At 32.4% G+C, this 24,637-nt stretch overlaps 1 protein-coding gene across 9 annotated transcripts in view; it reads left to right on the top strand.

Moving 5' to 3' along the window:
- Positions 1-24,637, top strand: part of LOC124429418 (mitochondrial folate transporter/carrier) — a 39,219-nt gene that overhangs the window by 12,342 nt on the left and 2,240 nt on the right. For 4 of the 9 annotated variants that reach the window (XR_006943444.1, XR_006943442.1, XR_006943449.1 and 1 more), the window contains exons 8-11: positions 23-178; positions 1,386-1,541; positions 18,354-18,465; positions 22,328-22,524. The gene's annotated coding sequence lies outside the window, so the exon portion shown is untranslated. Of the gene's footprint in view, positions 1-22; positions 179-1,385; positions 1,542-10,171; positions 10,664-18,353; positions 18,466-19,483; positions 20,300-22,327; positions 22,525-24,637 lie in introns of those variants that run through there. The other 5 variants (XR_006943443.1, XR_006943445.1, XR_006943446.1 and 2 more) reach the window with 5 other exon arrangements.

Below are 24,637 nucleotides of genomic sequence, written 5' to 3' on the forward strand. Positions count from 1 at the left end.
TTCCGATTAATTTTGATTTGAGGGTTCGATGAACATGTTCTAATAGAACAACGTATAATACACGAGCCAACTACATCGCTGGCGGAACCATACGTGTCAACAACATCATGACGCTTACAACGCTGCGAAGACATGCATCAACAAGCGTACAGGATATAACACGGCTGGTGATTTAACGGTAAGCTTCGATTAAATGTAGATAAGTAAGATAGATAACATGTTAACGTTATCATGTGTTTATTTTTTGATCATTGACGATCAAATTTTGAAGACTCGAATGATATTTCTAAAATAACTAATAATGTTATAGTATATTATAAAGCATCATTAAAAGTAACTTTTTCAATGTATCTGATTAGATACTTGACTAATGTTGGAAAGTCTATTATAAAAAGGATTTTTTATATTATATTATAAAATGAATTTTTGATATATGAAATGGTTGGTTTTAGTGATATTCGTATATTTGTGTATTTATTATACATTAGTATTTGCTTTATTTTTCGAAATTTTGTCAAAAATATATTTAAGACATCATGGTATATATTCACAATAATAGGAGACAATAAAAATTACGTATCAAAAATCGGAATTACAGGATTTATATCTATTTAACAATTATCTAAAATTTTAGAATGCTAACATATTTACAATAGTAATAGGTTTGAAATATTTTTTTATTATTGATATAGTATATTAATTACTAATAAGATTAAGTATATATAATAAAAATATAAATATAAAAGATTAAATATTAAGTACCATGAAAAAAGAATCACTTCTTTTTTTGCTCCTACAAATTTCTAACGACGTTTCCTTACAAATTTGTTAAGTTTTGCATCTAAGATAAATTATTTGATGAGTCTCGAGCGTTTCATAAAAACGTTATCATCTATAAAATGTTAAAGGAAGGAGGTAATTTTTAAAATGGGAGGTTGAGCGTTTCGAAAGTAATGAAGCGGAGAGATTGGTATTGTGCGAAAGGAAAAAAATGATGAAGGACCATATAACTCACTTTGAGATCAAAGGTTGGAATGTAAGCTTGGATAAAAGAATAAATCCGTTGATGCACATAGCAAAGTAATATATATCGTGCGTGAACTCTTATTTTTCACAAGAATGTACATACATATATGCATACATACATACATATATACATACACACACGCACATACAGATACAGACACACACACATAAACACATATACATACAAAATAAAAGAGAGAGTACAGAAAGAGCGAAATCTTTCAAGAGAAAGAGAGTTTCATTACCTGCTTGAAACTACGATATGCAAGATTTTACCGCTTCCTTTTCGAGATTTCGTTCTCTTCTACTCTTTTTTAATCCCTCCATGATAACTGATAGGTTCATGATACGGTTTCCAGATGGCGACTGTTGGTTGATATCCAGGACCTTCAGCCCCGCCCATGTGATTTAAATCGCGACCTTTTCAGTGACGACCTGATGACCCCGTACACGTTCGAGGGTACTCCCAAAGAGGATACGGTGAAGAAATTCTTCAAATTGAATATCAAACGTAGGTATGTATTTCTTCGAGTCTATTATCATCAGTTTATTTCTTTCTTTTTTTTCTTTTCTTATTTCTTTTTCTTTTTTCTTTTACTTTTTTTTTTACTTTTGGATCGGACTCTAGTTTTCCTAGGGATTTATTTATTAGTCAGAATTCATTTTAAAACCGGAGATTAATAAAATAATAGCTTTCCAATGGATTCGAAAGAAAGTCAATATGAAAATGCTCATTACCGAGAGGATATGATTAACAAAGAGAAAATAAAAAGATCGTAGTCCAAGGGTTATTAGATGTGGTAATTTTACGATAATTAAAATCTCTTTAATTAAGTTTATTTTTTTCTTTCTTATATAGAAAATCGACAAAATATCAAAACAATTTATAGATAATTTCGTTGTAAAATTTATAAAGATATTTTCAAACATTCCCTCCAACAGAAGAGAAAAGAACGTAATGAAAGTTAGATTCGTTTGTTCTTCAAATATTCAAACGGCTTAACGACAGGACTCGTCTTTGAAGTCGGTGGAGTCGAGGACACGTTTTCGAAACTTCAATGAGGCTATGGAGTAAACACGTTAAATAGCGAGTCCGGGCCATTCCGTGGTCCAGGGTGGGTAGAAGCGCCTTGGGTGACGTCAGACTAGTTTCGTCTACTATTTCTCCAAAGTTCGAGGGCGCGTGCGCCTCTTTGAACTTCCCTTTTATCCTTTTCCTTGCTCTCTCTCTCTCTCTCTCTCTCTCTCTCTCTCTCTCTCTCTCTCTCTCTCTCTCTCTCTCTGTCCGTCTCTTTCTCTCGGGGAGCAGACGAAACGATTATGAGCTTACTTACGCAAGTAACGGCCACCTCTCACGATTTACGGTTTGCCTGGGATTAATGTGACCGACCTGATCGCTCGTTTACGATACCGACTACGATAACTTGTCGAGATCGCATTTCAATGGGTCTCAATACTCCATCGAAATTGCAGTGGTATCGGATTCATATAGAATTTTTCTCTTTGTAAGAGACGAATATGAAGATACGAATGCTTCGATAGAATTTTTATTACAAAATTTTCACATTCTTTTATTATATAGATCAAATTATTGGAAAGAGTTGCTCTAATCATATTACTTAACAAGAAATTTTATATTTTATTTTTTATTTAGTCTAAATCTAATAATAGATTTATACTAATAGGTTAAAGAAAGTGTTGAGGGAAGAGGTTTAAAAGTTTCTCTAAGCTTGAGGTGCAAGATGATGCAAAAAATCATTAGCTTGGATGTTGCAAGCGATACATGAGAAAAAGTATAGAGGGAGAAGATAACTGGAAATCGATTAACCCGATTTCGTGGTCGAGCTTGAGTCGAGTTAACGTCGAGTAAAGGATTTACTTTACCAGCCACGTAGCTGGTAGCCTTTTCGCAAACGAATCGTCGGTATGTATTTCATCGGCAAAAGGTTCCTTCGGATCATCTCTGCTACGACGTACATACATATATATGTATGAATGCGCACGCGTGCTTCTACGCGGAAAGCGTTTATTCCGCACGGTGACGTAATCGGGATGATATCAACGGGGCGTACTGCAATTTTCGGACTCGAACGGCAATTGAATGCGTACCATTAAATTTCTCCTACTCTTTTACCTCATTTTTCGTCTTTTCCCATTTTCGGAGATATTAGGATCAACCCTTTTGGCTGGCCAACCTCATTCTCAAAGTACTTTTCAGCTTCCACTCTGACAAATTTGCTTGGCCGTCCGATTCTTTCTTTTCTCCAAGTTTTCTTAATACTCTTCGCTTCGTCAGAAGAGTTATTTATATCGAATTTATATAAAACTGTAATTGAATTAATAATATTTTTTTTTTTAATGTAACGATGATTATTTATATTATTTATTTTCATTTTCATATATTAAGATTATTATATAATATTAAAATATTGTAATTAATTAATATGTAATAGAATATAATAATTATCGATAGGTTTTATAATAATTAATTCACAAGTATTACGTTGAAATATTTTGTGTGTATATATATATATATATATATATATATATATAATATCGTTAAAGAATTCTACCAAAGAGATCTCTCAAAAGATTCGTCGAAAAAATCTGGTGAATAAGTTAGAGTATGCTTTAGTATGACGATCTGCTGTTGGCGGACGTCGGAATAAGAGGATAATTGAAAAAGCGAAGATATTGTAAGACACGATGGTAGAATTACAATTCTTTTAGCGGCTGTCTCTCGACGAAGATGTTTTAATTTGCAAAATTAATCGTCCTGTGGCTCGCTGCTGGTCGATTCGTCGTTTAACGCTTTTAAGCGACACTTGGACTAGTGAGAAAACTCGAGATAGAGAAAGAGAAAGACAAAGAGAAAGAGAGAGTCGTAGGTCAATCTTCTTTTTTAGAAAGCTGAACACGATAAAGAACACTTGTGGAAATCTCATTGTTTAACCTGATTAATTTACTGTCCATCTATCTTGATCTTCCTCTCTTTCTTTTATGAATACTAGTCATATCACGACCAGAGATAGAGATAGAGAGAAAGAGATGGAGAGAGAGAGAGGGAGAGAGATCCAAACAATTTTTTTTTCATAATTTACGTTAAATAGAAAACATATATTCAGAAATTAACATAACAAAGATTGACTCCCGATGTGATTTTATATAGATTATCGTATTCATTTAATATATTTTTCATAACTGTTAGTAGATAAAAAATTCAGAGAAATTCAACATTATACTTTTATTAAAGTATACTTTCAGTATTTCTATGTGTCATCTGTGATTTTTACGACATTCAACGTGTTAACGGATAATGTAACATCTTATTTTTGCATGCGGAATAACTCCATATTTCTAACATGATCCTCTTCATTTCTTGCGTCAACGTAGAAACATACGCATGTACAAATATATGTATGGTGGATATAATATGTATAACCGTGAGAATATTTTCTCGTGCTATTTGGATTTTTTCAAAAAAAAAAAACGAAAAAAGGAAGGAAGGAAGGAAGAAAGAAAGAAAGAAAGAAAGAAAGAAAAAGAAAAAAGATTCACCGGCAGCCTCGAGACTCGTCGTCTTTAATCTCTTTCTCACAGAGGAGGAGATTATTTTTGTTGAAGCGCGGCCAGAAAATATTATTCGGATTCTCCTTTATTGTCTCGCGGAAGCGAGAGCCAATCTCTTTTCTCCACGTTTCCACACTCTGCCTGTCCTCTCCGCCTGATCCCTCGCCCCCGTCTATCCAGCAGCACTGCCATTCGTATCATTTCGCGAGTATTTTTGACAAAATTCTCTAGTCCATTCGAGAATGGTATCGTTGAGAGGTCAAAAATTTTCCGCTCGGCCCGCCATTTTTGTTCTATTGTTTTCGTACGTTGACGTGTCCCATCTCCCGAGCATCACCCATCCCATTTTCACTAGCAACCTCCTCTAAAATCCCTTTTACACCCCGTTTCCTACCATCTTCCAAATAGCTCTGGTCTTTTTTTATCGTTGAACCACGTACTCAATGCGACTGGTTTGTCGCGTTCATCGAATGTACGATATTCCATTGGAAGTTTCGTCGAACGAGAACGTAAAAAGCAATTCCGTGAGGTTTTTACGCGAACAGCACGACGCCGTCGTGTTCTCATTGATTTCGAAAAACTAATTACATTCCTGTCCGTAAAGATTACTAGGCGATGGAAAAGAGGGAAAGAGAAAAAGAGAAGGCGAACGAGAGACGATCTTTTCGACGTTAATTAGCGCGTAATTAACCGTCTCATCGTCGTCCGTTTCACGCCGTCGATTTCGTTGGCGACGTCGTCGTCGACGACATTTCCGAATTGTTCCCCAAGTCTCTACTGATCGCGAGAGAAATTTTTTATTTCACGTTGCTTGAACTTCCTCTTTGTTTCGAAGTTTTTCCCTTCGAACAACGATAACTACTATACACCATTCTATTTTCTAGTCTTTTCTAATTAGTATCTTACGAGTTTCCTTTTTTTTTGTGAAATAAGAAATGAGTAAATTTTTCAATTTATTGTTTTTTATTTCGATGATCAACATAGTGATAGATAAAAGATGAATATTACAATGAATTTTACAAATTTAAAATGCACATTTTTGTTTACTGATAGATAACAATGATCAAGATGTTGCGATTTTCTCCCCATCGAAGTACTTATTTACAACGTTCGATATATATACACATATGCGAAGGTCGTTGGTTTTCTTATCGGCCGTCTTATCCATTATTGATTTTCGATTGTCTTCCTAGTAAGTATGATCCAACGATTATCTACTTTTCAAACTTGTTGCTTATTGTTAGCTCAGACCGCTACAAGACGTATGAATTCATTTCATTTCTTCCACTTTTTTTTTGTTTTATATGTATACAATAGTTCGTTACAAACGATACTGAATATATAAACGTATAATTATTATTACTGTAATATTTAATATATAATATACATATAAATATATATATAAGGTATAAGTAAGCAATTTATTACAATAAAACGGCAATGATTTATGAATTAAACCAATAGCTATGAAAAATGGTAAAACTAGAAATTCTGGTTATAAAATATCGTATATTGTATTTATTATATTTACAATCTCATCGATAATTCTCGTCGAGTTAATCCTCTTCGTAAGCGAGACATTGCAACTATAAATTAGTTTTGTCAATTTTTTTTCTTATTTTTTTTTTATTAAAAAAATCATTGCGAGGAATGCGACACGATATCGTCAATCAATCAAGTCAACGAGAGTCAAGTCGACGAGTCGAGTTGACCAACGCTGCTTTTCTTTTGCTTCTTTTTTGTCAAGAGTTTTTCCTTCGTCTCGACAAACGACAACCGTGTCTCTAATCAAGCAACTTTTCTCTCAGAAAAAGGTCGAAAAGATTAATGAAATGTTAGGTCAATTATAGAATGTTTTTCAGATGATTTCCGCTTAGAGTTATCGAATATAGTTCATTTTTATCGTATTGTATCGATATTTCAATTCTCTTTCTCTCTTTCTCTCACTCTCTCTTGCTTCCTTTCATCGAATGTTACAATTTTACATATTTTTGACAAAATTATTTATTTAATGGATTGTATAGCTATCATATGCATATATGTACATATATATATATATATATATATATATATATATATATATATATATATATATATATGTAAATATATATGTATGTATATATATGTGTATATATATATGTATGTATATATATGTATGTATATATATGTATGTATATATATGTATGTATATATATATGTATATATATATATGTATATATATGTATGTATATATATATGTATGTAAATATATATGTATGTATATATATATATATATATATATATATATGTATGTATATATATATATATGTATGTATATATATATATGTATGTATATATATATGTATGTATGCATGTATATATCATTGTCGAATGATCCGTAGCGTAGTTCGATGCATTTATCACTCAGATTCGTTCACGATCGGAACGACAATTCCATACTGTTTCCCGTCGACACATTTAATTTCGCTTCCATGCTCTTTACACGTATATATCTAGATCTATATGTCGAGCATATCAACTCGGGCTTGCAATACAGTTTTTGACTATTTTTTTCTTTTATATGATAAATAAATAAATAAATAAATAAATAAAATATTGTCGATCTATTTGACGTGTCTACACAGCTCATGTTCGACGTTTCGCAATTATAGCTTATTTCAATGGTTGTCAGCGAAATCAATCGTTAAGATTCGATCTATATTTTTATAACCTTCGTTTCTTTTTTCTTTCTATTCATAATCGAAGAGTTTCTTATTTTCTTGATATAGTAAAATAGACAATTATACGCGAAATTATTTGGGACCTTTGCCATCTTTTTTAGATCTTTGCGTCTCGTATGTAAAGTAAGAATGTATGTGTGTGTGTGTGTATGTGTGTGTGTGTGTATGAGTAAATGTATCTACTCTACCGTCTAAACGGCTGGATGGATTGATTAAAAATTTATATCAAAAATGAGGTTACTTGCAGCGAGAATCCATGAGTAATTCCGAATCGATTCGATTTCCGCTTTCAAAGTGGCAAGCATTTCAAAAATTAAATAATTCACAAAAATGCATATATGCGATGAAAATGATAGAAATTGTTCAGGAATATTTAAAATAATGTTAGCCATTAACAACGGAGTCCTCTGACAATAGAATATTCGTTTTTATTTAAAGTGTGAATAGTTTAAATTTAATTTCATAAGATTTTCACGAAAGACATTATTTTTATTCCCTTTTAGTAAGATATTTTTCATTTATAATATCAAAGAAACATTTCCGACATGTTCATCAACAGAAAACTTTCTTCTTGAACTAGTTCAGTATTATCTATTACTGTTGAAGCACACACAAAGATGTTGTATTTAACGATCTATCAATCTTTTTTGTACGAATTGCAAGTATAAAAAGAAAGAAAAGAAGAAGAAAGGAAGGATCGTTAAGTCGTGATTGCTCCAGTCTCGTTTTCTTATCCTTCGAGTAATCACTACATTTTAATCCTTCTCTCTCTCTCTCTCTCTCTCTCTCTCTCTCTCTCTCTCTCTCTCTCTCTCTTGTTATTGGGTTCAGAAGTAACCAGGTCATAATATGAGTTCGTCTCCCAATACAATAAATAACTCTGGAACTAGTATATTGGGATGTGTATTTTATTTTCGTGAGTTCATAAATGGTAGCTGAAGAGAAAGTTTTTAGAGTAGTAGAGAGTAAATTTTTGAATGTGTAGTTAGCTCAGAAGTCAAAATGTATTTCTCGTGGGTTTTTAAAAAATCTTTTCTTTAAGAGGAAACATTCGTGAGAGAGAAAAATGGAAAGGGAAAGGGAAAGGGCGTGGCTGTTGAAAAGTGAAATTAGGATCTTAGACTTACTCAAGATACAATATGATAGTATGATAGTCGTGTGATGATAATAATGATGATGATGATGATGATGATAATAATGATAATAATAATGATAATAATAATGATAATAATAATGATAATAATAATGATAATAATAATGATAATAATAATGATAATAATAATAATAATGATAATAATAATAATAATAATGATAATAATAATGATGATAATAATAATAATAATAATAATGATAATAATAATGATGATAATAATAATGATGATAATAATAATAATAATCATAATAATAATAATAATAATCATAATAATAATAATAATCATAATAATAATGATAATAATAATAATAATAATAATAATGTGCGATAAGTGGAGTGAAACGTAAAACTTTCTATTTCCTTTCTTTTTGTTTTTATAAAAAATTTTCATCCCCATTGAAAAGGACAATTTCGATCAGAGATCTTCATGGAGGGATCATATTTCCTGGACAGTAAATTGTGGTTGAGGAAAGAACTGTTGCCACATCTCGAGTTTCTCATCTGCCAGGCAACATATTTTCCATCCCTTTTCCCTTCCTCTATCTTTCTCTTTTTCACCACTTTCTATCCTTTCACTGATAACCCAACAAATAGTTGAACGTTTTGCGAAGACGCTTTGAATTTCATGATTCGTTTTTTATGTTCAGTAGGATCGTTCGACTCGATTCGACATTTTTTGCAGATGACTCTTTCTCTCTCTTTTCTTTTTCGTACCATATTTTTCAGTCCACCAGTTTCCCCTTTCTTTGCTCCTTCTTTTTTTCTTTTCTCTCGATGATCGTTTATAAGGTCGGTTCAACTCGGACCATTCCCAGATGCGTTCTTTGTAAAAGTAGCTTTGTCAGCCCTTAAACAGATACGTGCAATTTCCACGGGTCCTTCGAAAGCCAGAAAGTACAACCGAAAAGGGATGAACCGCAAGGGAATTAGTTTTTCATTACTCGACGAAACGAGCTTCAACGGAGAATCATGATAGCTATTTTTTTATATAAAACTCTAGAGTGAGTGCTATATCAGGGATCTAAATTCGATGAATATGATATTAACGATGGAAAGTGCTATAGAAGAATTTTTATATCACGTTGCTTCGCAATATTTTTTCAATAATAACATGGATCGTTTATTCGTTTTGTTTTGTTTTGTTTTGCTTTTCCTTTTTTTCAAATTAATTTATCGGTATTGAAGAAAAGTTAGAAAATGATGAAGAGCGAACGAACGTGATCTATACCGACTCAAGAACATGTATTCGTTTTACGGATTTTAAAACGGTTATCTATCGACCGGCCATAAAGTTCGTCTATAAAGTTGATTGAGAACGCGAGCTTATCCGGACTGCCGATAATCTTCGCACGAAAAAGCGTCGATGCCTCGACGATCGATCGATCCTTCGTTCTTTCCCCTTCCTCTCGAGCTCGTTTAGTTCGATGAAAGTAGGATATAAATCGAATAGACGTTTATAAAAAACGGTGAAACAATTCTTAACGATTTTAGAACATAGAAATGACGGAGTGACGAGTTTAACATAAGAAGAGGAAAAAGAGTGTAAATTTATAAATTTAATCGAAGCATTAATTGTGAAACAATAATATCTTTCTCCGATAAAAAGTTATTAAATGATTTTAATTGTCATGAATATTTAATTCTTGTTGAACAACTAAATGGAAACTGATCTTATTGTCTCTCATGAACATTTATCTCGTAGTTCGAACTCATGGCAGGAGGATCAATGAACAAATAAATTTGGTGTGCGATCGATCGATCCAATCCTATTCGAGTCCCGTTCGATTCATTCGAGGAGTACACGGAGATTGGAATGAAGAGGTTTCTATATACAAGGTGGGACAATAATTTTGATCACCTTGAATATCTCCGTTTTTTTAAAGATACGAAGAAATTTCCTTTACAGAAATTGTACATATCGCAGACACGTAAATAAGATCTTTTTCTTGGCAAAATAAAATAAATTTAGTTCGTAAAAATTTGTTTATAAAAATTACATTTGTTTATAACAAATTGTTAATTAATTATTAACAATACAATGAAAAATAGAAAAAGATCTGCTTTTTAGAATGATGTCTGATTCAAATCTCAATGACTTTTATTCTTGGACAAATTCCTTTGTAAATGGAAGATGTTATTATTAATAATGCAAAAAAATTGTTTTTTTTATAAAAAACTAATTTACTTTTATACCTATTTATTTATTATTTATTAATTATTTACTAATCTATGTAATTCCTTATAGAATATATAAGTCAGCCGCAATCTACATTTTTTTTGGCAAAATAAATTTATAAGAATTTGTTTATAAAAATTATTTATAATAAATTGTTAATTTTATTATTAACAATAATTATTAACAACTGAAAAATAAAGAGAAGTCTGCCTTTTAGAATGGTGGTTGATTCAAATCTCTACGATTTCTAGTTTCGGAGAAATTCTTATGTAAGTGGAAGATATTTAAGTTAATTGACTTATATAATTTAATTTAAATTGGATCAATGATTCACTAATCTATATAAATTTCGAGAATTTACGCGGCCATTACTACTACTACTACTACGATTATTACTACGAACAGCTCTACTATATGAATTATGAATTATGAATGAAAATCTTTCGAAGGCGATATCTTTAAAATGAAAAATTGTATAGATTTAAAACAAACACCATTTACAAATATATTTTATTCTTTATTTATTTAGATATTGCAATAATATCGGTTTAATAAAATAGATTTTGTTAATAATTTGTATAATTGTTAATAATTTTCTTTTCTTTCTTAAATAAGGACATGAGTATTATATAATGGAATTATTTAAATTTAATTTTATTTAATTTAAAAATATAATTTTGTCGCCAATGTACAAAATTTAAAGATCCATAACCCGAAAGATTTTTCTTTCGTAATAAGGATATCACTGTAATTAAATTAAAAATTTTTCGATAATGTCATAGATTTAAAATAGTTAAAATAAGGGATAAAAGATCTATTAATAATCAATAATGTACAAAATTGAATGATGGAAAAGTTGAAAGATTTGCTTTCATTATAAAAATTCTTCGTTTAATCAGCGCTTATCTTACTCTTATTCTTCTTTTTTCTTTGCACTTACATTGTGCTTATCCTGCGCTTAACTTTATATCATTATACGTAAGCGCAGAATAAAGAGGCAAGATAAGAACCGTTACTTCCGTACTAGTACTTTTACTAAATTTTGGTCGTATTTCTACATGTCTTAGTAATATTTAAATTAAAATATCTCATATATATATATATATATATATATATATATATATATATATTAGGGGGACCGGAAAGTAATGTCGTTTCTGCGCATGTCGATATTTGATTGTTAAAAATTGTTAAAAATTTTTAAAAATTTATTCGTTTGAATTTAATTTAAGAAAACGACATTACTTTCCGGTCCCTCTAATATATATCGAATTACATTGACCAATACAATTAAGATCATATAATTTTATTAAAAAAGAAAAAGAATAAATAAAACAAAATTAATCTTTATATGTCCTTTATACGTCCATTTACAAAATATTATTACTGCCATATTATAATCCCTTCCGTACAATTTTTATAAACAAAATTTCTCCATATCTCTAAACAGAACGAAGATATTCAAGTAGATCACAATTATTGTCTCACCCTGTATATCTTCCTTCTCTCCTTCTCTCCCATCTCTCTCTCTCTCACTCTCTCTCTCTCTCTCTCTCTCTCTCTAACTCGCAAAGCGAACGGTTATGCCGGGCGACATAATCGAGAATCAAAGGTAGATCGAAACTCCGTACGTCCAAAATGCTCAAAAGCGATCGGCTAAAATCTTCAATGCAAATCGAGTTACATGAGGAGCACCGGCCTTGCGTGCTTTGATCGACATGGGTCTGTTCATGGTATGAAAATGTATGTGCATATATCGCACGACTAAATTTATTGGCATATATACATGTAGATATATATTATATGTACGTAGATATGTATTCCTATACGTATATATGCAGAGAATGAATACTGGTAAACTGACAGGAACATCATTTAGACATACATTTGGAAAAATGTCGTTGAAGACAAAAGTAGAGTGTAGCATATCTTCGATAATAAAAGTCTCTGATCTTTCTTTGTCTCTCTTTCTTTCTTTCTCTCTCTCTCTCTCTCTCTCTCTCTCTCTCACTCTTTCTCTTTCTATTTTTTTGTTTAAAATCATTTAAATCGAGATTGCGAAAAAAATGATAGTTTTGTCGGGATATCGTGATAAATCTAGAGATTTATATGATGTCACTCGTCTAGTCCATTCGATTTTATTTATCATAGGATATAAAAGGATGTCGAAAACGATCACGGATTTTTTCTCTCTTTCTCTCTCTCTCTCTTTCTCCCTTTCTCTCTTTCTTTTTGCGGAGGAGAACGAGGAATCAATGCGAAATGATCGAAATCGGAGGCAGTTACATGTTATTCACTTACGTATACGGTGCGACGCGAGATCGGAAATCCATCGGATGGTTTTCCTAAATTGAGTTTTCTATAACTATGTTCGAAAGAAACGCTATGTCAGGTGGTGCTCAGTTCCCTGGCCGTTTCCACCACGGAGACTGACCAATCTTACGAATCGAACTACAAAGTCATAAAACCAACCAAGTTTTCATTGTATCACTTGATGCCAATGAAAATGGGATTTATAATCCACTGATATATATATATATATGATATATATATATGTATATATAAGACGTATCAAGAGAGAGAAAGAGAGAGAGAGAGAGAGTGTGTAAGCTATTATATCGAAAGTATATTTTAAGAATTGAAATGAGAAAAGCGTTCATATATTATATTTATCACGTTTAATTTAAAATTAAGTTGAATTAACTTAAAAGGTAAGTACAAATTTTATTTTTTTAACTGTTTATAATAGCTTACTTTGAATAATAAGCGACTTATACTATTTATACACGTACGTATATATTTTGGTATTAGTAGGACAGTTTAATAAATTTTAATAAATATGACTACTATCTTCATTCATAATCGACAAGTTTTTTTTTATAAATTAAAGTGATTGTGTTCGATCGCGCGTTGACTATTTAATTTTTTTTACTTTTATTTTTTTTATGAAGAAATTCCGGTTGGTTCGAAGATGGTTTAATGAATTCGTTCATTTAGAACATACGTACGAGTTTTGTCTCTTTATCCTCAGGAGCACGTTAAACGGTAATTCTTTAGTCAGTTGCAAATTGATTACGTAATGTTCTTGCTCGACGAGGTTAACTGATTTCTTTGTCACTTCAGTTGTCAGTCCTTCACAGGTTCTTCTTCCTGCCAAAAATGAAGCCAATCGGGTGAGTGACAAATTGAAAAAATTCTTTAATTTAAATCCTATAACATCATCGTGATATCGTTAGAAACACGAAAGGCACGCGTTGCGTGCGAGAATTCCAAAAGCGTGGATTTCGATTTGTTTACACATTGTTCGTTTGCTTGCTTCAGTAGGGTTCAGCATAACGAGACATCCAGAAATCCGAAGGATTTTGCTCTTACTTGTTGACTTTTCCTCGTAGAGCACATAACAACATTCCTACGTAATCTCTTAACGTGACGTTCTATTAATACAATAAATTATTCGGTTTATTGAATAATTTTAAAAAAAATTTATTAATACATTTAAATAAATTACAGATAGTTCTTTATAAATTCTTTGTATATTAATCGTTATCTTTTATTGTTTTTCTTTCTTTTTTTTGATCATTTAAGAAACGTAAAGTTTAAGTGGAGTAACAATTAAACTCAGATACTTTAATATTTTTACAGCAATGTCTTGTATGTATATATAAGTGTATAGTTAAGATATATAGACGCTGGTACGTTTAACCCTCATCAAGAAGTCGTAACCTGTTACTTTCTTCTACAATTAATGATAGCCCTTTCTAGTTTATAACGACCACCACGAGCAACTTTTCTTCCATACTTATGCTATCAATTTTCTTATTATTAATTAATCAGTGCCCTCATGAAGCTTTTTACTTTTCTTCCAGAAATTAAATGAAATCTTTTTCATTTTTTCTCTCTCCCTCTCTCTGACTGTTCTTTTTTTTTTGTTCAGACGAAGTTTTAGTTTAACTTTATTTCAATAACGACAGTTACTCTGATAAATTTCTTTCACAGAAAGAGTACATGTATGTATTAAAACTTTCAATTGCAGAGAATATCGATAATATATGTCACAAAAATCATAAAAAAGTTCAAGGACTACAGTCGATGCTTTCTTATCCGAACTTATCCGAAATATGTTTCACTGTCAATAAATATTTTTCTTATAGAGAGATAAATACGATAGCTCAGAGATCGTGAACGAGAAAAAGATTACGAGTTATTAATGAAGAAATTACTTTCCATATTCCTCTCTGTTTCTCTCTTTTTCCCTTTTCGTCTCATCATTGGAGCATTGAGTGCAGTATCGATCGCAGAATCAATAAGACTTAATTGAATCAACGAATCGAAATTCTCGAAAGACTGCTGGAGAACGGTTTATTAAATATTTGATGAGAATTCGATTATATAAGAGTAGAGAGGTTAGAGGACGTTGGGTTGGTTGGCAAAGGGTTGTTAGCGAATGAGATAGGTAGGCAGGCAGCCAGCCAGGCAGCTAGGCAGCCAAGCCCTCCGAAAAATATAAATGTGCCCGTTTTTACTGACGTTTCCACGATTGCCCTTTACTCGGTGAAAGGACACGGGGAATTACTCCGGGATTGTAATCAAGGTGTCTGTCGCAGAATGTTCTCCCGACGGGAAGCTTCTCCGGAATGGAACTTTGCTACGATTTTATGTGGTTAGAACGAGATAGATAGATACACGTTTGAGAGAAAGAGAGAGAGAGAGAGAGAGAGAGAGAGAGAGAAAGAAAGAGGGAGAGAGAATTGGAACGAAGAAAAAATTACTAATGGATGGGTCGTTCCTTTCGAAATGATCGTTTCTTTTCCTTAATCTTTATCGTTTCTTTTATAAAAGCGATCGATTTTGATAATAATTATATTCTTTACGAGCACCTCTTTTCCCCTTTTCCCTATCTTCCAGCTACGTAACGATTATAGTTATAACATGACGTTATGGTAAAGGTATCAAGGGACTAAAGATAGAGAAAGAAATAATGACTCGAGAATTTTATTAAACTTTTTGCGATCATCTATAAACCCCACCTTTTAAGTCTTTAATTGTGAAAAGGTATCATTTTGAAATTTAAAGAATATTTTGGAGTTATTTTATTTCTTCAAAAATATCGTTATTTTTATTATCCTATCAATGACTCTTTCATATTATTTTTCAAATTAATAGACGTTCTTTTTTTCTTTTTTTCTATTTTTTTTTAATTTAAAGTTTCAACTCAAATAATATTCATTAGGATAACGTTCGTTATATTGGTTTAGTTTACGCAATGGAAATACTTATCGCGATAAAAGTTTCCCTTGTGTCGATGCCTATTACGTAGGTATGTATAGTAAAGAACAACAAAAACTAAACAAATAAATAAATTTAAAAGAAAAAAAAAGAAAAATCGATATCGATATCCATATCGGGGATAAGTGTACCAAACAGATTACGTAATGTTACGTTACGATAGTAGGGAATTTTTGCGAACCATCGGATCGTTTTACAAAAATAACAAAATAATTCGATCGGGCAAATATCAATGAAACTCTCGTCGCGGCGAGCGGAATAATTACATAAGCGGCATTTACAACGTTCGCAAATGTTTTTCGAAAACAACAGTTCGATAGGCTTGAAATAAACGTCTAGGGGGAACAAATGCGCGGATTGGAAAATAATAGAATTTTATTTCTATTATTTCGAAATATTTTTGTTTTTAACGCTTTCGATCTTATCGTTCGTATAAAATGCTAAAAAATTTATAGAAGAGAGAAAGAGAAGAAAAGAAGAAGAGAAGAAGAGAGAGAGAAAGAGGGAGAGAGAAGAAAAGAAGAAAAGAAGAAGAGAAGAAGAGAGAGGGAGAGAAAGAGAAAGAGAAAGAAAAGAAAATTTTCAATAGTGATTCCATTATCATCAATTTCAACGCTTGTCGAGTAGGTACCGATCGTGGCACTTGAAACGATTTTATTGCGGCTTCACGTTCTTCTCGTTCGTGGAACAACGAAATCCTTTCAATACAAGTCCTCGGAGTTCTTAAGCTTAGAAGCCAAAGCTGGTCTAAGAAGTTCTTTCGCATCGTAAAAATCGTACACGGCTATTAACGCTTTGTCACTTTTATATTTAGTATCGAGATCAACGGAAACATATCATGAATATTAAATAGAAAAAATGCGTTCTCTTCTATTCAAAAAAAAAAAAAAAAAAAAAAAAATTACGTATATCGTGTGATACAAAAGAAGAAAAAGAAAACGAAAAAACAAGTATATGAAATATACATATAGCAACGTTCTACATAATTTTGTTGGATTTACATTTTGTGTTATCGTAGTAACGAATAGTATCATACATATGCATAATCGTTCGGCGCATTTCCAAAAGCTTGCTTTTATTTATTTATCAAACCAAGGTAAAGTCCTTGTCGTATCATTAATCCAACAGACGTGGTACTTGCTTAAGGAGACAGAGTACGCAGGATCCAACGATTTTCGTATCGCGATGTAATATAATCATGCTATGCATATGTATTAGTCTATCAACAAGAGTTTATGAGAGATACAGGGTGGAGCATTCATTTTATCCATCTGAATTATTTTTGTTATTTTCAGTAATATACCAAAATGTTATATACAAAAGTTGTGTGTAATACGATATGAAGAAATACGTAATTTATTATAAGCTATCTTTTGGTGATATTATTGAAAATAAAGGAAATAATTCAGATGGATAAAGTTGATACCTTATATTCTGTATATATCTATGTATATTAAAAATAATAGTTAAAGAGAAATGGGGAGATGGTTATGTGGAAAAGCATCACAGACTTTCTCATCGAGATAGGTTCCAGTTGGGATTATTTTCAAGAGCGTAATCAAAGTGGCTGGTAAATCTACCAAAAAGGGAGTTCCGCACCTCTTTGGCGAGGCTGGTCATACTAAAGCCTCCATACCAAGCAGCAATGGACGCGGTTTGTTTAAACGAAATGACGCAAGAGTTGACGATATACGTGGTAGGAAATGCAATTTCTCTTTGGTCTGGTCGACCAGTTACAATCAACCCGCCTCTTCTCTCTTTCTCTCTCTCTTTCTCTTTCTATCTCTTTCTCTCGAACTCGTTGCTTTCATGACCTACCCTTCATACATTCACCACCAACGATGCCAGCGTTATCACCAGCCACTCCCTCCAATACCCTCAAAAGGAAATCTATCTACCGTTCGTCGCGATATGCGGATTACCCATCGGCTCGCCACGGTGGGGAAAAAAGAGCAAAATTGTAAAAGAATGAAGATTGAAATATCGTTTCCATTCTCTCTCTCTCTCTCTTTCTCTCTTTCTCTCTCTCTCTCTCTCTCTCTCTCTCTCTCTCTTTCTCTCCCTCCCCCCTCTCTTTCTCTTTCTCCATGACCCGCGGTCTTTCGATCCTCCTGCTGTGGACAGCAGAGAGTACAATGGACTGGACAATTTTAAATATCTTTCCACAGCAATGGTAAATAAAGCGTACCATTCTCAATTAAAACAAGTAATGGAAAAGGTTAGTGGGAATAGATTTGTTCTTTGAAATATTAAATGAAACATCGTCGTCTTGATTTTTACTCTTTGATAAGTTGTTAGATAATCGTTACGGATGATTATATGACAATTATGGTATTCAATGAAAATCGATCAAGATTAATTAGATCGATCTAGTCGATGCTTTTTAAAATAGTTCTTAACTTCGTCTATCTTTCTTTTTCAGGTTCGTCGTCTCGTTTCTTCTTATTTCGATTAATGCTATGGGAAAAAATATGACGGAAGTTGTACGACGTCATATCAGGAGTCTTTCTTATCCCGAAGAAAGCGAAATGGGGGTGAGAATTTATCATTATATTTATGCTGACACGTTTTTATTTTCTTTAAAAAAAAAACCTCAGAAAGTTTCTTATGCTTTTTACATAACAAAAACTATAACAAACGATTATCTTAGCGTTTAATTGAGACTGTTGAAAATCCTTATAAAAAATTAGAACTATTATTACAAAAGTATTGTTTGCATGTATATTATTCATTTATTGATTTAAACGATCAGACAGATTGACTCAAAAATGAAGTTACTTATTAACGAGATTTTATGTTTAATTCTGATTCGATTTGCAATCATTTAAAAAAATCGCATAAGCGACGGAAATGACAAAAATCAAGTAGTAATATTTACAATTGTCTTGGTCGATAAATTGAACTTTATCGATTTTGTCTATCGCGGAAAAGCCAAGCGAAATAAGTCTGAATACACAAAGTTGCTAAAATTTTTTTACTTTGTTTTTCAAAGTCTGAGCTCGATCTGCTTTTTCGAACAGTCCACGCGACAAATGCAACGCGTTGGCTTGTTAATTAATATTTGCGTACACGCGGGCGGCGCTTATTTGCCGTACGTATTTGCCAGTGACGAAGGGCTCGTAATATCGTTTGGCATTTTGAACTACGGCGCGCCGCGTGCCCTGATTGCGTCGCGATAATATTGCAAATGCAGTTGGTGTATCATGTGTATACGTATGTGTGTTTTGAAAGAGAGAAAGAGAGAGAGAGAGAGTGAGAAGAAGAAAGGTACAGAGAGGAACGATGTGTCGTTCGATATGCCGCCGACATGATTCCCGTACGCGTTCGATGTTTTAATGAATGCTTTGTCGTTTTCAATCGGAAAATTCAAAGCCTCGCACTTTCGGCCGGAAGTACACACTTTGTAATTCGCTTAATCGAATTTGTAAAATCGAAATTTCCTATGTAGGTATATTTCCTATCGCGTAAATCCCATTTATTCATGTTGATATTCGTGAACTGAATAATGGGTGGATTTCAAAGATTACATGACTATTTAGTTTATTTATATAGATCACGAGGAATGAAATTGATATATACTAACGATTGAGACAGAACAAAAATGACAGAATATGAAGATTCTTCTTAGAAGAGAAAGAGAGAAATATATAGAATGAGTACTTTATTATTTTCAATTCGAAGAACAAATTAGTAGACCAAGAAAAAGACGATTATAAGATGCAGAATTATTTAAGAAAAAAAAAAGTAAAACAATACAATTTTCAAAACAAAAATAGAAAGAAAAGAAAAAGGAAGAATACGAAAGTTAAAGTGACTTTAATAACGAAATATTCTAAAGTATTTGCGATCAAATTCATTTATCGCACGAAATTTGAACGAAATTATATATAAGAGGAAATTAAATCATAAACGATTTTCAAGAGAAAATTGGGATTCCCCTGCGTTAATGAACCGAACATAAAATTATTTTCGCTAGGTACGGTTAGAGTGTACTGATTTCTCACCCTCTAAGTGTGATCGACGAAACGGAGGGACTTAAAGAGATAGAGAAAGAGAGAGAGACGGAGAGAGAGAAAGAGAGAGAGAGGGAGAGAGAGTAAGAGAAACAGAGAGATAGAGAGAGAGTGAGTGAGAAAGAAAGAAGAGAGAGGAGAGTGGCCGTTGATAAGCGAGGCCATCGATTTCCGTTTTCGGCTGGTTTGGTCGACGAGACTGGCAGGCAGGCAACGAGTTACCAACGAACTACCAGCTCGTCCAGTTTAGTAATCAACGCGAGGGTGGCTTTAATCGCAGTCCGCCGCAACTTTATTTTCCAGCTTACTCGTGGCGGAATCCTATCAAGCCACCTCATCATTGCGTATTTACTACGTATGTATTACATATGTATATATACATATACATATAATGTAGCTATATTTTGTGTATAATCAATAATATAATTTGATAGACATAACTATAAGTAATATAAAGATAATAATTATCCAATATACCATTATAATATATAATTTTATTATATAATTATTAATTATCATGATTAATATATTATTGTAATTAATAATTAATATATATATATATATGTGTGTGTGTGTGTGTGTGTGTGTGTGTGTGTAACAAATGATATATTTTTAAAAATGTGCTATTGTAAAAATAATTTACGTTAATTAATTTATTGTTAAAAATAACTAACGAATCTCTTGTACTTATCATTTTTTCATATCTTACAATAATCTTTCAACCTGGTTTATGAGTAATAAGAGTAAAGAGAAAGTATCATCTGTCTGTTCTGTTCTCTTTTTTTTCTTCTTTTTTTATACCTTTATTCTTCCCCCACTCTATTTTAACTATAACAGAAGTAGGAACATAACTACGACAAAGATAATGCGAACGAATGGTGAGGAATGGTTAATGTTAGAAGGTTAGCTTGGTTTCTTGGTTGTCCCTCGTTAATGTCGAGAAAGCAACAAGTAAAGGAGTTAACTAACCCTTCTCGACCTCCGCTTTCTCTGGTTATTGCCATCCGGTTGTTCGATCCTATCGGTTAACAGCGATAACTTGTCGATGAATATGAAGGGGTATAACCTGGTACGCCTACATAACAGGTTGCGTCTTTTTAAAATAGACACTCGAGGATATCCCTGCTTGTCTTTAGGGTTCGTTCGATTCGAAGATAAAGCAAGCCGTCTATATATAGGGTGTTTCACCTAAGTTGAATATATATATACTTAAAATATATATCTCTGTTGCTTTTGATGATACGAAAATATGTCGAAGGAAGAAACTGTTTGATTTAATTTATTAGAGAAATAAAAAGAGAAGAAAGAAAAAAACCCGATGATCATTTGATCATCTCTTGTCTTAATCACAATATTATTATCATTAGAAAAAACTATTGTCTTAATTACAATATTACTATCATTAGATCAAACAATACTTTCCTTCGAATATTTTTTTTCATAACATCAATACCTATATCACTACCAACAACAACGAAGATATTTCAAAAGGTTTTCGAGTTAATTAAAACACCCTATATGTGCATCATCTCGTCTCATCTTCGTTTTCCTTCCCTTAGGATGGCTTGCGTTATTTTCATAAGCTTCACTGATCGATCATTGGCTTCAGTTTTAAAGAAGACGTTCTAGTTTGCGAGAGAAGAATATGGAAAAGTTCGTATAGAAGTGTTTCTCTGAAAGATCCTATTCTTAAAGCAGCCGTCCACTTGAGAGTTTCTTGCAAATAGTTGCTTTCGAGAGTACTCTCAAATTTTGTATACGTTTGAAAACAATGTAGAAAATTTTTATTCTCGGATAGCCACTAACATGCTTACTATCGAGAGCTTACTATCTGAGACAGCAACTTTCAGAATGATATTTATTCGAGATTCGCCTATGCCCGTTTAAATTTGTTTATTCTGTTGTTTGTTTTAGGATAAGCATCCTAATATGAGATAACGTTAACATTCATCTGTTTAATATTGAATTTATTTCATATATGTATGTATTGTTATTATAAGTTTATATTATAATTTGAAGGTCTCATATTTCCTTCATTCTTTTCTTGCAGACATTTTTGTGCTGCTATTATCCAATAGTTACTTTCAGGATATGAAATCGATTGGTATTTCCGTAAAATATGTAGCTCTCTGATAATAATATTCCATCGTTTTGAAAATATTATACAACGCAATCGCTTTCAGATAGTTGAACTATGCTCTCAGATACATTACAGTTACTTGCAAACGTAGTAAACAGATATAGCAAGAAATATTCTCGTAAGCAACTCAGAATAGTTTTAATCTCAAATGGACGAAATTTATGTATTGTGAGAGATATAAAAAAAATATATATATATATTTTATAATATATATACATAATTATAATTTTCTTTCATTTCTAGATATTCTTTGCCCTCGCAATACCTTTGGACGATCCAATCACGACGTACTCGATGTCTGCTGCCTTTTTCTTCGAGGCGAATTATAAGTTGCCGACGAAGGATGATATCGACTTAGAGGTCAAAGGGAAAGAGAAAAGGCAAAGAAAAAGCATAGATCGCACCACGGTCTATTCCATGTTGGAATCAAAATTTAAATCGTTAGTATAAACGATCCAGTGTAATTTAGCGTTTAAAATACAGATTAAATAGAACGTTCTCTTTACCTGGGTAGATCGGGATAAGGTCGAGACAGTCTTTGATATCTCGCTCGCAATAGACCTTCGAAGGACACTAATTTTATAAAGCACCACTCAGGATGTAAATTTTGTTGATATCGCGACAGAGATCAGGATTGGTATTCATCGTCTAAACTTTGGACTCAGTTAAACGATTAATCTCTTTCGCTTGAGAAGATTTGAACATTTATCCTTTGACAATTTATGGAAAAATATAATGAGATATAGTATATACGTAGATATATAGTATTTTGAAGATACAACTATTAAAAATTGACATAATTTTTTTTTATTCTTTACGAAACGCGCATTTAAAGATTAACGATTGAATATTATTTTAAATTTATTGAAAAGTTCCGTCAGTTTAGTAAATAATTATTTTCAAATAATTTTATTCTTTTTTAAATCTTTTTTAATATGAAAGACATTTTTTTTTAACCAAACGAATGGAACTTCGCGTGATATTTATTTTCTCACACGCGTGATAATTTATCTCTACTTTTTTTATGCCATTTTTTTATGTTGTTATAGAACGAAATCTCAATGGTAGATAATTTGAAGAAAAATGTTCTTGGTAATTGAGTAAATTTGTATAGTCATGTATAACGACATATTGAACGAGTTATATTCTCTCTCTCTCTCTCTCTCTCTCTCTCTCTCTCTCTCTCAGAGATTACAAAGAGTCTTTTAATATCTCTGGCATCATCGACCTTCTGACGGAGATCTTGGTGCAACTCACCGTCTGATGGTATAACGTCAGTATGCAAATTTCTCGTACTTGCCAAATTCAATTTAAATGTCTCGCATCTGTCGCGGAACACGCTAGGCTTCGTACGTACACACACAAGGGAATGCGCGCGCTCACGTTCACAAACACACACACACACACACACACATGTATATATATATATATATATATATACAAGTGCGCGCACACATACGCATACATATATAGACAAGAGAGGACAGAAGGTATATAAAGCATGGGAGAGTCGTACACGTAGAGAGGAGAAAGGGGAGATTCATCAGGCTAGTGCACGAATGTGTCGGTTCATCGGAAGGAGCCTTGTTAGGAAGATAGGACAGCGACTGCTTCGAATGGATTCTCGAAGAGTAACGTTAATCAATCTTCGAAGTTGATAAGATGAATCGTCTCGTAGAAGGGTATTCGTGACTATCGACTATCGAACAGAGTAATTAAATCTGTCGTTCCGACGTCTACCGATTGTCGCGTAACATCGTCAATTTTCCTTCGAGAAAATCGATCCTTCGCAACGAATAATCCGCATCTTATTTTCTTCCTTTCGATTCCTTTTGACTACGTATTGCGAGTTTTTCCTTTTTTTTTTCTTTGTTATTTGCACGAAATTAAAAGGCAATTGAACGAACATTACAGAGATCCTAATTACCTAATTTCGAGAATTCACTATTGTGAAGAAAATCTATTTATCAGATTCGTTTGTTGTTTACCTGTATTGTAAAATTTCTCTGTACTTCTCGACTAAGAGAAGTACAGTCTCATATATACATATACCGTAGATACTTGTGTTCTGACATAGATAGATTCTTCAAAGGACGAACAAAAGTCATTTTTCATCCAACTTCCCGTTATATCCCTTTGACGTTAATTATACTATATCCCGTGACACTTCAAAGTGAATGTTCTCTTTTCAATCAAAGCGATTTAACGTCACACAGAAATTCTATCGATCAGAAGCGAGATATCCCGTAGATAGTCTTAGAAAATCTCATTTTTCGTGAGTATTGTTTTCGCTGTTTAAGTAAGTACAACAATCTTCTCATCAAGAACACACTAGCTATATCCATTCTTCTCACTAAATTTGATCCAATTTTCTCGTCATTTGTCAGTCGCAAATAGATACACATACAGAATAAAGAGAAAGATCAAGCGACGGAAGAAAGTAACACTCGTGTCCAAGAGTTTAATAGAAAAGAGAAAGAATTTGTTCGCGGAACGGATCCTCGTATATGCGTTTCTCTCGGTCCGAGCTTTTTAAAAACTCCCCATTTGTCT

This window comes from Vespa crabro, chromosome 15 (assembly GCF_910589235.1).
Source record: "Vespa crabro chromosome 15, iyVesCrab1.2, whole genome shotgun sequence".
Lineage (NCBI taxonomy): Eukaryota > Metazoa > Arthropoda > Insecta > Hymenoptera > Vespidae > Vespa > Vespa crabro.